We start from the raw sequence: 22,258 nt of genomic DNA on the forward strand, positions 1-22,258 counted from the left end.
CGGATTTTCGGGAAATTCGCAATCCGCGAGATTCGCGAATCTCCCGCAAAATCCGCAAATCCGCGAGCAGCGGATTTTGCTCGCACTGCTCGCACTGTTCGCGTGAGTTCGCGGCTTCCCAGTACAACTTCGCGCCCCGCGAATAAGTGCAAAATTGCAGAAATACGATCTAATCAAAACTGAAACTACTTACCAGGTTCAAAAGTTCAGGCTCATCATTAGTAGCCATTTCCTGTAGTGCTTGCTGAGGGGCCCCTCCAGAGTTCAGTTGCCAGTTGCAACTATTATGTGACCCTGCTCTGAACCTCAGAATAGTTACACATATGACACAAAGGTCCTGAATTACAGCTAAGGGAGACAAGCAGGAGCCAGGCTGGCAGTTCAAATCCATTAATCAGCCCCTAATTCATTATTGTCAGTTGGGGCAGGGCAGGTGTTGTAACTAATTTTGCAACAATGAAAGCACTTAGCAAGTGCAAAAGTTCACTAATCAGGAAGCACTAAGGAAGCAGGTGCCAGCTAAAAAAATATTTTGTGACACATTAATCAGCCCCAAATTAATTCAGGTCACTTGAGGCAGGGAAGGTGTGCTTGCGTTGCCACAATAATGTACACTGACTGGACAACCAGAGGGTGCTGTGATGAAACAGAGGGTGGCATGGGTGGGCCAGAGGGTGGCATGAGTAGTCAGAGAGTGGCAGTGGTGACAGAGAGTGGCAGTGATGAAGAAGAGTGTCCCAAACAGGCTGGACACGTAGAAACAACAAGTTCGCGAAACTTGCGACCCGACAGGTAAGTTCGCAATTTGCGACATTGTACAAAACCCTCGCGAACTGGCAGAAACCCGCGCAAACACAAAAAAAAAAAGAATCCGCAAATTCGCGAGAATTTGCGGATTTTGCGGATTGCGAGTTCGCAAATCCGCAAAATTCGCGAACGCGAGATTCGCAAAATTCGCCCATGCTTAGTGTCAATGGCCTAGAGTGGTGGTGTGGGGTGGCTAGGGCTAGCGGCAAGCCTGCCAGTAGGGCCTACAGGGTGTTTTAGGGTTGTGGGATGGATGAGCAGAGACTTACCTGTGTGCGCCATGTTTGTTGTGCCATCAGGGACATGTCTGGGTATGCAGGGACATGTCTGGGCATGCCCAATGGCTAGTAGCAGTTGCAGGCTGATGCTGCTTGAACAGCGCCGAGGGCCATCTGTAGAATGGAAGCCCTAGAGTGTTGCAGGGTGTTTTTTGGGTGATAGCCCAGCCCCCAGGAGGTGTGCCTGATGCCAAGGGAGTTCCTGAGTGGTGGCCTGAGGCATGGGGGCGTGCCATAGTCAGCAGCGGGAAGTAAAGCCATTGGCCCTAAAAGAGGCAGGAAGCTAGACCATTTGTTTGCTGTGCCAGTAATTTTGCCGCCTAATTTTAAAAAGTCATTGATGGAAAATGACAGTATTTATGAAAATAAAATTAAAATGAAATAAAGACATGTGTTGTGCAATTGGGGTTTCTTTCTAAGGGGGAGTAATGTGTATGGGGTGATGAACATTTGAAAGTGTGTAAATCAGCAGCTGGAGGCTGTGTAACATGCCATGGCATGGTTTTGTAACATGGTGGAGGGTGCTGCAGTAAGCCAAGACTGCTAGCTTGCCAGTGCAATATTTTGCACAGCCTAACTTTAAAGTCTCTGATGTAAAATGATGTCTGTTATGGAAACCAAAATAAAATGAAATAAAGACATGTGTTGTGCAATTGTCATTTCTTTCTATGAGGGAGTAATGTGTTAGGGATAATATACAGGGGGGCAAGTATGTAATGCAACTGTGTAGGCTGTGTATCAGGACAGTGCCTGGTTCTTTAACAGGGTAAGGGTGATGCTGCAACATCATGCACAGGCAAAGTTGAAATGCACGATGTAAGTGACAATTACTAAAAGAAAAAAGAAAATAAATACATAAGTGAAGACATGTGTTGTGCATTGTGGTTTCTTACTAAGTGGGTGTAATGTGTTGGAATTGATTATTAGGGGGCCAGTATGTAGGGAAGCTGTAAGCTGTGAAACAGACCCTTGCAGGGTTTCTTTAACCTGGTAATGTGTGGTCACAAACCTAGACTGTCAGTTCCCTGTGGCAACATTATGCACAGCCTATTTGAAAGTCTCTGATGTAAATGACATTAAGTAGAAAAATAAAACTAAAGTCTTGTGTTATGCAACTGAGACTTTGCTCTATGTGTGAGTGTGCGAGGCATGACTGATAAATATGGTATTCTTGTACAACATGCACATGTTTCAGCAATATGGATAGGCATATTTTTGTAACAGTAACACAGGCTGCCCCAACCCAGAAAGGGTTGGATGGTGCAATTTCCACAAAAGGCGGCAAACCAGTCATGGTGTTGTAACAGGGTAAAAAAAATGCTCCAGCAGGCCAGAAAGAGCGGCAAACTAAAATGTAAGTTTGCTGATGTAACATTTTCAGCGCCCAAAGAAAGTTAAGACACGAAGATCCTTCTACGTGGGAGTCAGCTGTCAGGGACTGATAAGCACGACCGTCTTGTAAAAGAGTGGCGCGAAATGGGCACAAGGGACTCTTAGGCGGGACAGTGTATGAGAGGGAGAGTGAAAGCATGACAATTTTAAAGGCACACATTTTACACCTTTGGAGTGTGCAGAGAAAAAAATTGAAATGCAACATGTAAGCTCTTTTTTCCATGAGTTTCCTGCCTGTCTAGGACACGACGAGGCTTCTACGTGGGGAGAGAGGTGGCATGGACTGATAAGCATGGGAGTCTTGCAAAAAGTGTTGCTGAGGGTCTGTAAATATGCACAGTCATGATGTTCTTAGACAGGGAGAGGTCGGTGAAAGTATGACATTTTTAAGGCGCGCTTTTTACACCTTGGGATTGTGCATAGAAAAAATTGAAAAAGGGACTTAACTACACTTGCACTCTGAAATTTGTTGGAGCACCTAATTGTATCTTTGCTGTTAAACAGGCTTTGGCAGAAGACTACAGAGTTAACATGGCGCAGAGGTGAAACAGCCACGCTGATGAAACACACTCTATACTTAATGTAAGTAGCTATGGATTTTGTTTTTATTCTATAAGGCAGTTCTGGTATTTGTTAAAAACTTTAGACAATGAATAACTGTAAAATAAGCATGCATATAGGTATTATTGTAGTACTATGTCATAGAGACCTAACAGCTTTAAGAGGGTAAAAATGACAAAATAAAACAATGCCTTTTATACACATACCTTAGTTGTTGGTGGTCTCCGGCGTCTGCTGTATTACAAGGGGCCAGTTGTGGTAGGTGCACTGGCTGCTGCTCTGAGCACTTGTTCTACCCCAGATACTACATTTTATTGACTGCTTGCCTTCCCCTGCTGCACCTTCTGGGAGCACACTCCTCAGCATACTGATACACGATCTTTACTTAACACAGCACTTGTAGTGCTGGCTATTCTCAGTCTCATACTGTTTAGGGGCGGTACAGTAATGTTATTTGGAAATCGACAATGACAATACTTCCTATCAACATTCTATGCATGTTCGCATTCATTTGAGAAGACTATTGATGTTTTCAGGGTGAGTGTGCCATGATGCTGTTAGTCTAGTACATTTGTATTTACAGCAGCCAGGTTACAAAGTGCACATCAGAGGGCTCAGACAAGACCATTGCATTTAACAATTAGAGACGTGGCATTAGATTCCTCAGCACACTGCCATTGTATCACCTTATTTGGTACCGCTGATAGGCTCCTCATGACTGTCGACTGCTCTATTGACAACACTGTTTTATTGTAGTTTTACTGCGTTGATTCCATGTCTCATGGATACACAGGTTTTGCTTTCTTGATCTCAGCTGCAAAAATTGTCCTCTGTGGACCATTCATTGCAGTGATTAATTTGTAAAAATAAGTGCTGGGGCTCTTGTCAGGAGGCAGCTTCCACCAGACCATTTCTACTGCTAGCACCGCCTAAAACAAAACCAACTACCAACCACAAAAGTGGGGAGAGGATGTGGCGTAATGGCCAGAGTTGCTGACTTTGGCACAGGGGAACCAGGTTTGAGCCACGGCATCGGCTCAACATCCTGTGATTCCGGACAAATCACTTAATCTCCCTATGCATAAATGAACGTGTCCTTAACTGGTGCTAATGAAAAGCACTGGTGTTGATGATTAAGTGCCGGCTGAGCACTGGAAAACACCGGCTCAAGTTAAGCACTGATTCTTCTGCTTCTTTGTGCTAGAGCTAAAACATACATGAATCTGTCAATCTGTGGAAGCTATTCCTAAATAAAAGTGCCTTGAAGTACATGTGCTGAGGCAGGAGGACAGATCCATACTCCCCATACACAGAGTATACTACTTGTGTTGTACATTCCCAAAGGTGCCATCCAGTGTAGGTTAAAAAACACAAACTCCTTTTTGTCCACACCTATATCACTCACAATTACAAACCACTGGCGCCCGGTGTTGGAACTAGGGGTGCAGCAGGTGTACAGCACCCCCAGACCTGGAAGGAGTTAAGAAAGGTGATGGAAAACAGTGAAGCCTTTCAATCTGTGAAATTTTTCAATTTGAGCTGTGTGCTCAAAAGCAGTGAAAGATCAACGGAAATTAAGGAGAGCCCAGAGAACAAAGGCATGCCACTCTTGTGAGTGGGAGATATCAGATTACAAGAATGAGGCACATGAAAGGCACTAATGTAACCAATAGCTCCCTTTTAAAGTTTGCCAACATGGCAGACAAGAATCATTTGCGTCTTTTAATTGGGAAATGTGGAGACAGACATGTGTTAAAGTAGGGCGCGAAAACAACCAATCCACAAATTATTTTACCCTTGTGTGCATGCATGGCTAAAACCACTCTGATTTATTAATGGGCTCTTCTAAGTAACTCATTTCTTTAATTTTTTATTTTTTTGTAAAATAAATTGACACAATGTATTCACATGATTCATAATATCGCACCATAATGCAAACTGAACCACATTTTCACTAACAAAATGTCTCAGACTATCATTCACCCACCCGCTTCCATCCCTTCAGCTCCCCACTTAAAACTTTTTGCCATGCTCATTTGATACACTTGCTTGTTCAGTAGCAGCATGATGCTCTTAGAACACCTACAGTTTTAGCTTACTGTAGCCCCTGGCCAGCATCCTGAATCAGAAATGTGTTCTAGCATCACTGATGGCTTTTCAGAGCTCATGTGACATTGTTCACCAGATGACCCCTTTCAAGCTCCCTGGGAAGCAGTTCATGCCATAGAGCACTTCTGCGTACGAGTCTAAACCTTTCATATTCTAGATAACAGAATATTTTTGTTCTCCAAAACCTCGTGCAATTAAAAGTGTCTCAGACCAAGATAGACATCCCTCCATCACCATAACGACCTTTAAAATCTACATACTTACTGTGTCAAAATAGGACTTTCTGTGGTGTATTGAGCCAAAGAAGAAAATGGACTGGGGTGTCCAGAAAGCGGGGAAGTAAACCTGATACTGTGTAAGAGTCGACTGTGCAAATAGGAAATTACTCTTTGTTATGTTATGGTAGGTATTTTTATTTAGCCACCCTACACTGTTTACATGGTCTGTTAATACCCTTAAGTTTTATGCTAGTTTGCTCTCCAACAGAAGGTTAATTTATTGGGGAAATCAGACTTGTGTATTCCTGATTTGTTGTCAGTGTGTTTGTGGTGGTTTTGCTCAATTTGCACTGTGGTGGTGTGTCTCTATCCCTGTGCCTCGAGTTTATTGTTTGTCCATTTATGGATGTAAACAAGCAGATGCCTCTGGGTGAGGGCTGTGTGGTTTGCATTATATTTTTATATTCTACTACAGCTCTGTTTGGCCCAGCAGTGTGAGGTTTTTCTGGAAGAGGTTTGCCATAATAGATAGATGGTTTATACTAGATGTTGAACACCCTCATTTTCTGTGTAAGACTTGTGTTTTGCTGTAACTTGTGTAAAGAAGCAGGTTGGCATGGTTTAGACTGATGTGGTATTGCAGTGGGTGGTATAGGGGGGTGTGGGGAGTCATGTGTGGTCTTGACTATTGTACTTCTTTTGGTTGTATAGAAATAGATTGCAATTTAGTGTGGTAAGGTGAGGTATGGTGTTATGTGGCATTTGGTGATGTGATACACATACCTTTAAGGTGATAGGTAATGATATGGCGTGCCAAAGTCTGAGAAAGTGTGGCATTGTGTGGTATTGTGTGTGTTGAGAGTGGTATGGTACTGAGAGATGTGGTCTTGAAAATTGATGATGTGACATGATGGCATATGCTGGTGTATGAGCTGTAGTGAGGTAGACTGAAGTGGAGTGGTGCAATATGAGATTGTCTTGTTTGGTATGTTGGTGTGTTCGCTGGTGCGGTGTGATGATATGTACTAAGTGAACTTTGTTTATGTATAGTTCTGCTGTGTTTTGATGTGTAATGTAATTGCTCTTATATGGATAGTTGTGGTATTGAAGGGCACGTTTACTGCATGGTGCGGTGTAGTCTGATGTGGAACCATAGGGAACTATGGGAGGGGTTGATAGATGGGTAGAGTGCAATATGATAGCCTGTGATGTGGCTTGGTATAAAGTGTGGGATGTTGTTATCTGGTATAAGTATACTTGTATCCGGTGGTGCAATGTGTAGGATGTTGCGTTTTGGTGTGGTGTAGATTGGTGTGGTGTACATTAGTGTGGTGTTAGATTTTGTGGTGCTATGTGACATATGTGGTATGGTGAACAAGGAGGTGTGTTGTGGTACAGTAGGGTGTGTTGTATACCATAGAATGTATGGTCCTGTGTGGAGGTATGAAGACAACAAGGGTGCTGTGAGGGGCGGCAAAGTGACAGGAAGAGTTTTGCAATAATAGATAGATGATGTATACTAGATGTTCAACACCCTCATTTTCTGTGCCAGACTTGTGTCTTGATGTAACTTATGTAAAGAAGCAGGTAGGTATGTTTTAGACTGATGTGGTGTTGCAGTGGGTGGTGTAGGGTGGTGTTGGGAGTCAAATGTGGTTTGGGCTATTGTACTACATTGGGTTGTATAGTAATTACATAGCAATTTAGTGTGGTAAGGTGAGGTATGGTGTTATGTGGCATTTGGTGATGTGGTACACAGACCTTTAAGGTGAGACTTAATGATATGGTGTGCCGAAGTCTGAGAAACGGTGGCATGGTGTGGTAGTGTGTGTATTGAGAGTGGTGTGGTACTGAGAGATGTGGTGTTGAAAATTGATGATGTGACATGATGGAATATGTTGGTGCATGATATAATGGGCTGTAGTGAGGTAGACTCAAGTGGAGTGGTGCAATATGAGATTGTCTTGTGTCGTATGTTGGTGTGTTCGGTGGTGCGGTGTGGTGATATGTAATGAGTGAACTTTGTTGTGGTATAGTTCTGCTGTGCTGGGCAATGTAATTGCTCTTATATGCATAGTTGTGGTATTGAATGGCATGTATACTGCATGGTGTGTTGTAGTCTGATGCGGAAGCATAGAAAACTGTGAGAAGGGTTGATGGATGGGTGTGGTGCAATATGATAGCATGTGATGTGGCTTAGTATAAAGTGTGGGATGTTGTCATTTGGTATAACTATACTTGTATCGGGTGGTGCAATGTGTAGGATGTTGCGTTTTGGTGTGGTGTAGATTGGTGTGGTGTGCATTAGTGTGGTGTTAGATTTAGTGTTGCTATGTGGCATATGTGGTATGGTGAACAGGGAGGAGTGTTGTGGTACAGTAAGGTGTGTTGTGTTGTACACCATAGACTGTATGGTCCTGTGTGGAGTTATGAAGTCAACAAGGGTGTTGTGAAGGGCGGCAAAGTGACAGGAAGAGTTTTGCCATAATAGATAGATGGTTTATACTAGATGTTGAACACCCTCATTTTCTGTGTCAGACTTGTGTCTTGATGTAACTTATGTAAAGAAGCAGGTAGGTATGGTTTAGACTGATGTGGTGTTGCAGTGGGTGGTATAGGGCGGTGTGGGGAGTCAAGTGTGTTCTTGGCTATTGTACTACATTGGGTTGTATAGTAATTACATTGCAATTTAGTGTGGTAAGGTGAGGTATGGTGTTATGTGGCATTTGGTGATGTGGTACACAGACCTTTAAGGTGAGACGTATTGATATGGTGTGCCAAAGTCTGAGAAAGTGTGGCATGGTGTGGTATTGTGTGTGTGTTGAGAGTGGTGTGGTACTGAGAGGGGTGGTGTTGAAAATTGATGATGTGACATGATGGAATATGTTGGTACATGATATAAGGGGGTGTAGTGAGGTAGACTCAAGTGGAGTGGTGCAATATGAGATTGTCTTGTGTGGTATGTTGGTGTGTTCGGTGGTGCGGTGTGGTGATATGTACTAAGTGAACTTTGTTGTGGTATAGTCCTGCTGTGCTGTGATCTTGCATGTAATTGCTCCTATATATGGATAGTTGTGGTATTGAATGGCATGTATTCTGCATGGTGTGATGTAGTCTGTGGTGGAACCATAGGGAACTAAGGGAGGGGTTGATGGGTGTGTGGGGTACAATATGATAGCATGTGATATGGTTTGGTATAAAGTGTGGGATGTTATAATCTGGTATAAGTATACTTGTATCTGGTGGTGCAATGTGTAGGATGTTGCGATTTGGTGTGGTGTAGATTGGCGTGGTGTTAGGTTTTGTGTTGCTATGTGGCATATATGGTATGGTGAACAGGGAGGTGTGTTGTGGTACAGTAGGGCGTGTTGTGTTGTATACCATAGAATGTATGGTCCTGTGTGGAGGTATGAAGTCAACGAGGGTGCTGTGAGGTACGGCAACGTGACTGGGTATATGGTTGTAGTGAGTGGTTGCAGTGTAGAGTTTTTGTGTGAGATGACGGGTGGTGGTCTCATTTAGGATTCCACCGTTGTTCCCCAGCATCTGGGTGCTATCCGGTAAGGTGTGAACTGATCTGGACTAACGTTTTGTGATGTGAGTTGCATTGTGCTGAACACATTATAGTGTGGTGTTAAGCTTACTGATTACATTGTGTGCCAGGTGTAGTGATGATGTAGTATAGTATGTAATTGGCTGGGCTGGTGATGTTTTGTGGGGGGCAGTGATGCGGGTTGGTATTGTATAGTCTGGAGGTGTTTTGGAGTGTGCGGTGGTGAATGCTGTTATCATATAGCAGAACAACAAAAACCCTTTAACTTATTTTAGGATCCCGGAAAACATAGCAGTCTGAGTACAAGACCACGTTATACTGGAAAAAGAGTTAATTATATAATTACATTTACAATTGGTGTGTCACCCCTTCTACTCATGTTCAGGTAGTGGTAGAAGTGGGATTGAAGATGCTTCCGTTGTGGATCCAACAGTATACCAAGTGGCAGTAGGTGAAAGACATTTTCAAAGCTCTTAAATAGTATTCTCAACAGCCCTACAAGAAAGCAAGCTTTCCACATAGCTTTCACGGCTAGACTGCTAGATATGCACAAAATGGCAGTGCAAAAAATATTGCCTTAGTTAGACTAGCAGTTGCTAACTCCAAAGTACACTCTAAAGTACCATCTTCCATCTTACAAAAATAGATTCCAAGGAAGTACTCTACTTATTTATTCATTCATTTTGAAGGTGTGGCTAAGAATGCAGCCTTTTAGGCACTATTCTGGGGCCAGTAGAGCTCCTTTATCAGCAGAAGTCCAAGCCACAAGTAAGGCCGCTAATCCTGTGCATGCTACACCTTATGAAGAACTTAAATAAGCCATTTTAGCGAAAATTGGGCTTAATAAAGAAAATTACTGAGTTGTGCTCAGGGAGAAATGTGGGTCATAAGGAAATCCCTAGGCATTATTCTTTAGAGTCAAAGACTGAGGAGACATATGGTACAGATGGGTTTGGCTAGTAAAGGTTATAGATAACATATATATGGAGTCATTCATAGATATTTTACCTTGTAGTACTGTAAGATGAGCAAACCAACATACCAGGGTAGACCTACAGGAAGCCATTAATATAGCTTCGCCAATCCTTGTGCTCAAGATTGGAACTTGGGAAATATTTTAAGTTAACACCCGTTCCTAATGCCTCTAAAGGCCCACTCATTTCTCCAAGAATAGATTTTTTTCTACTGGCTCAATATTTCCATAATGGAGCAGCGAAGAACACCTCCAAAAATAGGCCACCTTTAATGTTAATCTCTCAAGGACCACAATACTTTTGATTGTGGTGAATGGGTCATCTTGGTTGAATGTGTCCTAAGAAAACACTAGCATAAACATTCAAACATGTTTTTCAGGAAGCATTGTGTTGTTTGCAGAAGCACAAGCTCTTCCTTTCAAACAGGCTTGAGATCTATCAGGAGACAAGTCCAAGCGCTAGTTGATGCAGGAGATCAACAAACTTCACCTTATAGTGGCTACACTCAACAAAGAACGGAACCAGGAGTCGAGCGGAACCAGGAGTCTGTGTAATCTGTGCTTATGGAGATATGATCAATTATTAGGCAGATTTGATTCCGTTGCAAGCAGGAAGGCACACCAAGGAAGCTTTGGGAGGGGTAATAGATAAATTACTTGAGGAATATATATTTGGAACCACCACCTCATTTTGGTTGAAGGAATTGTGTGGTTTTCCTAATGGCAAAACCATTGCAATTTGCAGCTGAATTCAGTATTGTTGGTTCCAAATATATATTCCTCAAGTAATTTATCTATTACCCCTCCCAAAGCTTCCTTGGTGTGCCTTCCTGCTTGCAACGGAATCAAATCTGCCTAATAATTGATCATATCTCCATAAGCACAGATTACACAGACTCCTGGTTCCGCTCGACTCCTGGTTCAGTTCTTTGTTGAGTGTAGCCACTATAAGGTGAAGTTTGTTTATCTCCTGCATCAACTAGCGCTTGGACTTGTCTCCTGATAGATCTCAAGCCTGTTTGAAAGGAACAGCTTGTGCTTCTGCAAACAACACAATGCTTCCTGAAAAACATGTTCGAATGTTTATGCTAGTGTTTTCTTAGGACACATTCAACCAAGATGACCCATTCACCACAATCAAAAGTGTTGTGGTCCTTGAGAGATTAACATTAAAGGTGGCCTATTTTTGGAGGTGTTCTTCGCTGCTCCATTATGGAAATATTGAGCCAGTAGAAAAAAATCTATTCTTGGAGAAATGAGTGGGCCTTTAGAGGCATTAGGAACGGGTGTTAACTTCCAATATTTCCCAAGTTCCAATCTTGAGCACAAGGATTGGCGCAAGCTATATTAATGGCTTCCTGTAGGTCTACCCTGGTATGTTGGTTTGCTCATCTTACAGTACTACAAGGTAAAATATCTATGAATGACTCCATATATATGTTATCTATAACCTTTACTAGCCAAACCCATCTGTACCATATGTCTCCTCAGTCTTTGACTCTAAAGAATAATGCCTAGGGATTTCATTATGAGCCCACATTTCTCTCTGAGCACAACTCAGTAATTCTCTTTATTAAGCCCAATTTTTGCTAAAATGGCTTATTTAAGTTCTTCATAAGGTGTAGCATGCACAGGATTAGCGGCCTGACTTGTGGCTTGGACTTCTGCTGATAAAGGAGCTCTACTGGCCCCAGAATAGTTCCTAAAAGGCTGCATTCTTAGCCACACCTTCAAAATGAATGAATAAATAAGTAGAGTACTTCCTTGGAATCTATTTTTGTAAGATGGAAGATGGTACTTTAGGGTGTACTTCGGAGTTAGCAACTGCTAGTCTAACTAAGGCAATATTTTTTGCACTGCCATTTTGTGCATATCTAGCAGTCTAGCCGTGAAAGCTATGTGGAAAGCTTGCTTTCTTGTAGGGCTGTTGAGAATACTATTTAAGAGCTTTGAAAATGTCTTTCACCTACTGCCACTTGGTATACTGTTGGATCCACAACGGAAGCATCTTCAATCCCACTTCTACCACTACCTGAACATGAGTAGAAGGGGTGACACACCAATTGTAAATGTAATTATATAATTAACTCTTTTTCCAGTATAACGTGGTCTTGTACTCAGACTGCTATGTTTTCCGGGATCCTAAAATAAGTTAAAGGGTTTTTGTTGTTCTGCTATATGATAACAGCATTCACCACCGCACACTCCAAAACACCTCCAGACTATACAATACCAACCCGCATCACTGCCCCCCACAAAACATCACCAGCCCAGCCAATTACATGCTATACTACATCATCACTACACCTGGCACACAATGTAATCAGTAAGCTTAACACCACACTATAATGTGTTCAGCACAATGCAACTCACATCACAAAACGTTAGTCCAGATCAGTTCACACCTTACCGGATAGCACCCAGATGCTGGGGAACAACGGTGAAATCCTAAATGAGACCACCACCCGTCATCTCACACAAAAACTCTACACTGCAACCACTCACTACAACCATATACCCAGTCACGTTGCCGTACCTCACAGCACCCTCGTTGACTTCATATCTCCACACAGGACCATACATTCTATGGTATACAACACAACACGCCCTACTGTACCACAACACACCTCCCTGTTCACCATACCATATATGCCACATAGCAACACAAAACCTAACACCACGCCAATCTACACCACACCAAATCGCAACATCCGACACATTGCACCACCAGATACAAGTATACTTATACCAGATTATCACATCCCACACTTTATACCAAGCCATATCACATGCTATCATATTGTACCCCACACACCCATCAACCCCTCCCTTAGTTCCCTATGGTTCCACCACAGACGACATCACACCATGCAGAATACATGCCATTCAATACCACAACTATCCATATATAGGAGCAATTACATGCAACATCACAGCACAGCAGGACTATACCACAACAAAGTTCACTTAGTACATATCACCACGCCGCACCACCGAACACACCAACATACCACACAAGACAATCTCATATTGCACCACTCCACTTGAGTCTACCTCACTACACCCCCTTATATCATGTACCAACATATTCCATCATGTCACATCATCAATTTTCAACACCACCCCTCTCAGTACCACACCACTCTCAACACACACACAATACCACACCATGCCACACTTTCTCAGACTTTGGCACACCATATCAATACGTCTCACCTTAAAGGTCTGTGTACCACATCACCAAATGCCACATAACACCATACCTCACCTTACCACACTAAATTGCAATGTAATTACTATACAACCCAATGTAGTACAATAGCCAAGAACACACTTGACTCCCCACACCGCCCTATACCACCCACTGCAACACACTATACCACCCACTGCAACACAGTCTAAACCATACCTACCTGCTTCTTTACATAAGTTACATCAAGACACAAGTCTGACACAGAAAAGGAGGGTGTTCAACATCTAGTATAAACCATCTATCTATTATGGCAAAACTCTTCCTGTCACTTTGCCGCCCCTCACAACAACCTTGTTGACTTCATAACTCCACACAGGACCATACAGTCTATGGTGTACAACACAACACACCTTACTGTACCACAACACCCCTCCCTGTTCACCATACCACATATGCCACATAGCAACACTAAATCTAACACCACACTAATGCACACCACACCAATCTACACCACACCAAAACGCAACATCCTACACATTGCCCCACCAGATACAAGTATAGTTATACCAAATGACAACATCCCACACTTTATACTAAGCCACATCACATGCTATCATATTGCACCACACCCATCCATCAACCCTTCTCACAGTTTCCTATGCTTCCACATCAGACTACAACACACCATGCAGTATACATGCCATTCAATACCACAACTATCCATATAAGAGCAATTACATTGCCCAGCACAGCAGAACTATACCACAACAAAGTTCACTTAGTACATATCACCACACCGCACCACCGAACACACCAACATACCACACAAGACAATCTCATATTGCACCACTCCACTTGAGTCTACCTCACTACAGCCCATTATATCATGCACCAACATATTCCATCATGTCACATCATCAATTTTCAACACCACATCTCTCAGTACCAAACAACTCTTAACACACACTACCACACCATGCCACCCTTTCTCAGACTTTGGCACACCATATCATTAAGTCTCACCTTAAAGGTCTGTGTACCACATCACCAAATGCCACATAACGCCATACCTCACCTTACCACACTAAATTGCTATGTAATTACTATACAACCCAATGTAGTACAATAGCCCAAACCACACTTGACTCCCAACACCACCCTACACCACCCACAGCAACACCACATCAGTCTAAACCATACCTACCTGCTTCTTTACATAAGTTACATCAAGACACAAGTCTGGCACAGACAATGAGGGTTTTGAACATCTAGTATACACCATCTATCTATTATTGCAAAACTCTTCCTGTCACTTTGCCACCCCTCACAGCACCCTTGTTGTCTTCATACCTCCACACAGGACCATACATTCTATGGTATACAACACACCCTACTGTACCACAACACACCTCCTTGTTCACCATACCACATATGTCACAAAGCACCACAAAATCTAACACCACACTAATGTACACCACACCAATCTACACCACACCAAAACGCATCATCCTACACATTGCACCACCGGATACAAGTATACTTATACCAGATTACAACATCCCACACTTTATACCAAGCCACATCACAGGCTATCATATTGCACTCCACCCATCTATCAACCCCTCCCATAGTTCCCTATGGTTCCACATCAGACTACACCGCACCATGCAGTAAATGTGCCCTTCAATACCACAACTATCCATATAAGAGCAATTACATTACACATCAAAACACAGCAGAACTATACATAAACAAAGTTCACTTAGTACATATCATCACACCGCACCAGCAAACACACCAACATACCAAACAAGACAATCTCATATTGCACCACTCCACTTCAGTCTACCTCACTACAGCTCATACACCAGCATATGCCATCATGTCACATCATCAATTTTCAAGACCACATCTCTCAGTACCATACCACTCTCAACACACACAATACCACACAATGCCGCACTTTCTCAGACTTTGGCACGCCATATCATTACCTATCACCTTAAAGGTATGTGTACCACATCACCAAATGCCACATAACACCATACCTCACCTTACCACACTAAATTGCAATCTATTTCTATACAACCAAAAGAAGTACAATAGTCAAGACCACACATGACTCCCCACACCCCCCTATACCACCCACTGCAATACCACATCAGTCTAAACCATGCCAACCTGCTTCTTTACACAAGTTACAGCAAGACACAAGTCTTACACAGAAAATGAGGGTGTTCAACATCTAGTATAAACCATCTATCTATTATGGCAAACCTCTTCCAGAAAAACCTCACACTGCTGGGCCAAACAGAGCTGTAGTAGAATATAAAAATATAATGCAAATAACAGAGCCCTCACCCAGAGGCATCTGCTTGTTTACACCCATAAGTGGACAAACAATAAACCCGAGGCACAGGGATAGAGACACACCACCACAGTGCAAATTGAGCTAAACCACCACAAACACACTGACAACAAATCAGGAATACACAAGTCTGATTTCCCCAATAAATTAACCTTCTGTTGGAGAGCAAACTACCATAAAACTTAAGGGTATTAACAGACCATGTAAACAGTGTAGGGTGGCTAAATAAAAATACCTACCATAACATAACAAAGAGTTATTTCCTATTTGCACAGTTGCTACTAACACAGTATCAGGTTTACTTCCCCGCTTTCTGGACATCCAAGTCCATTTTCTTCTTTGGCTCAATACACCACAGAAAGTCCTATTTTGACACAGTAAGTATGTAGATTTTAAAGGTCGTTATGGTGATGGAGGGATGTCTATCTTGGTCTGAGACACTTTTAATTGCACGAGGATTTGGAGAACAAAAATATTCTGTTATCTAGAATATGAAAGGTTTAGACTCGTCCGCAGAAGTGCTCTATGGCATGAACTGCTTCCCAGGGAGCTTGAAAGGGGTCATCTGGTGAACAATGTCACATGAGCTCTGAAAAGCCATCAGTGATGCTAGAACACATTTCTGATTCAGGATGCTGGCCAGGGGCTACAGCGAGCTAAAACTGTAGGTGTTCTAAGAGCATCATGCTGCTACTGAACAAGCAAGTGTATCAAATGAGCATGACAAAAAGTTTTAAGTGGAGAGCTGAAGGGATGGAAGCGGGTGAATGATAGTCTGAGACATTTTTTAGTGAAAATGTGGTTCAGTTTGCATTATGGTGCGATATTATGAATCATGTGAATACATTGTGTCAATTTATTTTACAAAAAAATAAAAAATTAAAGAAATGAGTTACTTAGAAGAGCCCATTAATAAATCAGAGTGGTTTTAGCCATGCATGCACACAAGGGTAAAATAATTTGTGGATTGGTTGTTTTCACGCCCTACTTTAACACATGTCTGTCTCCACATTTCCCAATTAAAAGACGCAAATGATTCTTGTCTGCCATGTTGGCAAACTTTAAAAAGGAGCTATTGGTTACATTAGTGCCTTTCATGTGCCTCATTCTTGTAATCTGATATCTCCCACTCACAAGAGTGGCATGCCTTTGTTCTCTGGGCTCTCCTTAATTTCCGTTGATCTTTCACTGCTTTTGAGCACACAGCTCAAATTGAAAAATTTCACAGATTGAAAGGCTTCACTGTTTTCCATCACCTTTCTTAACTCCTTCCAGGTCTGGGGGTGCTGTACCACCTGCTGCACCCCTAGTTCCAACACCCGGGGCGCCAGTTGTTTGTAATTGTGAGTGATGTAGGTGTGGACAAAAAGGAGTTTGTGTTTTTCAACCTACACTGGATGGCACCTTTGGGAATGTACAACACAAGTAGTATACTCTGTGTATGGGGAGTATGGATCTGTCCTCCTGCCTCAGCACATGTACTTCAAGGCACTTTTATTTAGGAATAGCTTCCACAGATTGACAGATTCATGTATGTTTTAGCTCTAGCACAAAGAAGCAGAAGAATCAGTGCTTAACTTGAGCCGGTGTTTTCCAGTGCTCAGCCGGCACTTAATCATCAACACCAGTGCTTTTCATTAGCACCAGTTAAGGACACGTTCATTTATGCATAGGGAGATTAAGTGATTTGTCCGGAATCACAGGATGTTGAGCCGATGCCGTGGCTCAAACCTGGTTCCCCTGTGCCAAAGTCATCAACTCTGGCCATTACGCCACATCCTCTCCCCACTTTTGTGGTTGGTAGTTGGTTTTGTTTTAGGCGGTGCTAGCAGTAGAAATGGTCTGGACGAAGCTGCCTCCTGACAAGAGCCCCAGCACTTATTTTTACAAATTAATCACTGCAATGAATGGTCCACAGAGGACAATTTTTGCAACTGAGATCAAGAAAGCAAAACCTGTGTATCCATGAGACATGGAATCAAAGCAGTAAAACTACAATAAAACAGTGTTGTCAATAGAGCAGTCGACAGTCATGAGGAGCCTATCAGCGGTACCAAATAAGGTGATACAATGGCAGTATGCTGAGGAATGTAATGCCACGTCTCTAATTGTTAAATGCAATGGTCTTGTCTGAGCCCTCTGATGTGCACTTTGTAACCTGGCTGCTGTAAATACAAATGTACTAGACTAACAGCATCATGGCACACTCACCCTGAAAACATCAATAGTCTTCTCAAATGAATGCGAACATGCATAGAATGTTGATAGGAAGTATTGTCATTGTCGATTTCCAAATAACATTACTGTACCGCCCCTAAACAGTATGAGACTGAGAATAGCCAGCACTACAAGTGCCGTGTTAAGTAAAGATCGTGTATCAGTATGCTGAGGAGTGTGCTCCCAGAAGGTGCAGCAGGGGAAGGCAAGCAGTCAATAAAATGTAGTATCTGGGGTAGAACAAGTGCTCAGAGCAGCAGCCAGTGCACCTACCACAACTGGCCCCTTGTAATACAGCAGACGCCGGAGACCACCAACAACTAAGGTATGTGTATAAAAGGCATTGTTTTATTTTGTCATTTTTACCCTCTTAAAGCTGTTAGGTCTCTATGACATAGTACTACAATAATACCTATATGCATGCTTATTTTACAGTTATTCATTGTCTAAAGTTTTTAACAAATACCAGAACTGCCTTATAGAATAAAAACAAAATCCATAGCTACTTACATTAAGTATAGAGTGTGTTTCATCAGCGTGGCTGTTTCACCTCTGCGCCATGTTAACTCTGTAGTCTTCTGCCAAAGCCTGTTTAACAGCAAAGATACAATTAGGTGCTCCAACAAATTTCAGAGTGCAAGTGTAGTTAAGTCCCTTTTTCAATTTTCTCTCTGCACACTCCCAAGGTGTAAAAAGCGCGCCTTAAAAATGTCATACTTTCACCGACCTCTCCCTGTCTAAGAACATCATGACTGTGCATATTTCCAGACCCTCAGCGACACTTTTTGCAAGACTCCCATGCTTATCAGTCCATGCCACCTCTCTCCCCACGTAGAAGCCTCGTCGTGTCCTAGACAGGCAGGAAACTCATGGAAAAAAGAGCTTACATGTTGCATTTCAATTTTTTTCTCTGCACACTCCAAAGGTGTAAAATGCGTGCCTTTAAAATTGTCATGCTTTCACTCTCCCTCTCATACACTGTCCCGCCTAAGAGTCCCTTGTGCCCATTTCGCGCCACTCTTTTACAAGACGGTCGTGCTTATCAGTCCCTGACAGCTGACTCCCACGTAGAAGGATCTTCGTGTCTTAACTTTCTTTGGGCGCTGAAAATGTTACATCAGCAAACTTACATTTTAGTTTGCCGCTCTTTCTGGCCTGCTGGAACCTTTTTTTTTACCCTGTTACAACACCATGACTGGTTTGCCGCCTTTTGTGGAAATTGCACCATCCAACCCTTTCTGGGTTGGGGCAGCCTGTGTTACTGTTACAAAAATATGCCTAGCCATATTGCTGAACCATGTGCATGTTGTACAAGAATACCATATGTATCAGCCATGCCTCGCACACTCACACATAGAGCAAAGTCTCAGTTGCATAACACAAGACTTTAGTTTTATTTTTCTACTTAATGTCATTTACATCAGAGACTTTCAAATAGGCTGTGCATAATGTTGCCACAGGGAACTGACAGTCTAGGTTTGTGACCACACATTACCAGGTTAAAGAAACCCTGCAAGGGTCTGTTTCACAGCTTACAGCTGCCCTACATACTGGCCCCCTATTAATCAATTCCAACACATTACACTCACTTAGTAAGAAACCACAATACACAACACATGTCTTCACTTATGTATTTATTTTCTTTTTTCTTTTAGTAATTGTCACTTACATCGTGCATTTCAACTTTGCCTGTGCATGATGTTGCAGCATCACCCGTACCCTGTTAAAGAACCAGGCACTGTCCTGATACACAGCCTACACAGTTGCATTACATACTTGCCCCCCTGTTTATTATCCCTAACGCATTACTCCCTCATAGAAAGAAATGACAATTGCACAACACATGTCTTTATTTCATTTTATTTTGGTTTCCATAACAGACATCATTTTACATCAGAGACTTTAAAGTTAGGCTGTGCAAAATATTGCACTGGCAAGCTAGCAGTCTTGGCTTACTGCAGCACCCTCCACCATGTTACAAAGCCATGCCCTGGCATGTTACACAGCCTCCAGCTGCTGATTTACACACTTTCAAATGTTCATCACCCCCTACACATTACTCCCCCTTAGAATGAAACCCCAATTGCACAACACATGTCTTTATTTTATTTTAATTTTATTTTCATAAATACTGTCATTTTCCATCAGAGACTTTTTAAAATTAGGCGGCAAAATTACTGGCACAGCAAACAAATGGTCTAGCTTCCCGCCTCTTTTAGGGCCAATGGCTTTCCTTCCCGCTGCTGACTATGGCACGCCCCCATGCCTCAGGCCACCACTCAGGAACTCTCTTGGCATCAGGCACACCTCCTGGGGGCTGGGCTATCACCCAAAAAACACCCTGCAACACTCTAGGGCTTCCATTCCACAGATGGCCCTCGGCGCTGTTCAAGCAGCATCATCCTGCAACCGCTACTAGCCATTGGGCATGCCCAGACATGTCCCTGCATGCCCAGACATGTCCCTGCTGGCACAACAAACATGGTGCACACAGGTAAGTCTCTGCTCATCCATCCCACAACCCTAAACCACCCCTGTATGCCCTACTGGCGGTCTTGCCACTAGCCCTAGCCACCCCACACCACCACTCTAGGCCATTGACACACATACATTAATTCCTGTGTGAAGGCCCTCGCACATTACACATTCCCCACTTCCACCACTGCCCCTCTGGGGGGCGCCCTCAGACCCGGGACTTCCGGCCCTGGACTTCCGGCCCCGGACTTCCGGCCTGGGTCTTCCGGGGAGGGACTTCCGGCACCGGACTTCTGGGGCGGGACTTCCGAGGAGGGACTTCCGGGGCGGGACTTCCGGGGCGGGACTTCCGGCTCCTACGTCACTTCCAGGGGGCGTTCCCACCGGTCAAAAAATGAATGGTGATGGATGCTATCATTCCTATACTACTTATGTCAATTGGCATAATTAATTTACTTCTAAGTCCCTAGTAAAGTGGCACTACCTGCGTTTAGGGCATGTAAATTAATGGGCCTGCAGCACTGATTGTGGCACCCACTTAAGTAGCCCTGTAAACATATCTCAGGCCTGCCATTGCACCCTGTGTGTGCTGTTTCAAACTGTAATTTCGACCTGGCAAGATTAACCTCTTGCCAGGCCCAAACCTTCTTTTTAATGAATATAAGTCACCCCTAGGGTAGGCCTTGAATGGCCAAGAGGGGAGGGTCCAGTGTATTTAAAATGTTGGAGATTTACTTTTTAGTTCTACTGAACCTGGTAGCAAAAAACTCTTAACTTTGTTTTTCACCGCTGCAAGGCCCAACTCTCCCCTAGGATAACATTGGAGTTACCTTATTGCATTTATTAAGCTGTAACTTCCAAATTGAAATAGGCAACCAGTTCACGTATGATGTCTTTGAAACTGTAATGAGAGATCCTCTCTTATGGTAAAGTTGGATTTTAAATTACAATTGTGAAAAAGCCACTTTTAGAAAGTTTGTATGTCCCTGCATTAGCTATTTGGTGCCTGCAGCCTTTCTCTAGCTCACATGACTGGATGTAGCTGACAGTTGATCTTTGTTTATTCCTCTAACACAGACAATACACAATATAGAGCCATCACTTGCAGGATGGGAGGGCAAAGCTGGGCACAACACTACTTAAACTTGAATATTCTGTGTCCTGCCTCCACACAATGGGCTGCAGATCCCCTATAGTTAGTCTGGAGACAGGGCAGGGGGGACAGGAAACCTATGCACTTCAAAGGTAAACCTCTAGAAGCTTTACCCACTTCAAAGGAGGTACCTGGTATACATATTGGACCTCAGACATTAACTCTTCAGGACACTTCTAGACCTGTGGAGATTCTACCCGGAAGAAGGACTGCTGTGCTGCTGAAAGGACTGCAACTCTGCTGGACTGCTGACCTACTGGACTGCTGTTTTGCTGGATTTCTGCCCTGCAGCCCTCCTGCCTGTGTCCAAGGGAATGACCCTGCACCTGCACCCACAACTCCCAGAGTGACTCCAGTGCTAGTCTGCTAGCCTCCTGTTCAGAGCCACGGGGACATAACAGACTCCCAAACACCTGAACCAGCACCCAGAGCCTGCTGGAGTAATCCCCTGACCTAGAACACACACAAGGGAAAAGGAGAATACAAGAATAGCTCATGGATGAGTGTGAAACAGACAGCAAAGTTTGTTAAAAATGTCATCACCCACTTGTAGTGGCATGCTTCATCATCGGGCTTGCCAAAAACATCCCTGCACAGACCAACGCCTGGGATGCAGCACAAGGGAGGGGAAGACAGTACAAACATAACTATCTAAGGGATCTTAACCTGCAGAATCTCAGTGTAACCATGATTAGCGCCTTGAGACCCTCTGGGTGAGTAGTGCGCTATATATATGCGATGATTGATTGATTGATTAAAACTGGCTCGGGATTGTCCCTAATAGTATTTTATGCTTGGATTTCCTGGTCAGGATTAAAAAATGTCTAAAGAACAGTGATGATAAGGTAGGATTATTATCCCTACATCTCTACTATCTGCATAAACATTGACATGTTTCAGCCATTATATCTTGCACTACGGGGTCAATCGGCCTTCACCAGGACTACAGATCTCACAATGC

The sequence above is a fragment of the Lissotriton vulgaris genome, chromosome 1_1, assembly GCF_964263255.1.
Source record: "Lissotriton vulgaris chromosome 1_1, aLisVul1.2, whole genome shotgun sequence".
Taxonomy (NCBI): Eukaryota; Metazoa; Chordata; class Amphibia; order Caudata; family Salamandridae; genus Lissotriton; species Lissotriton vulgaris.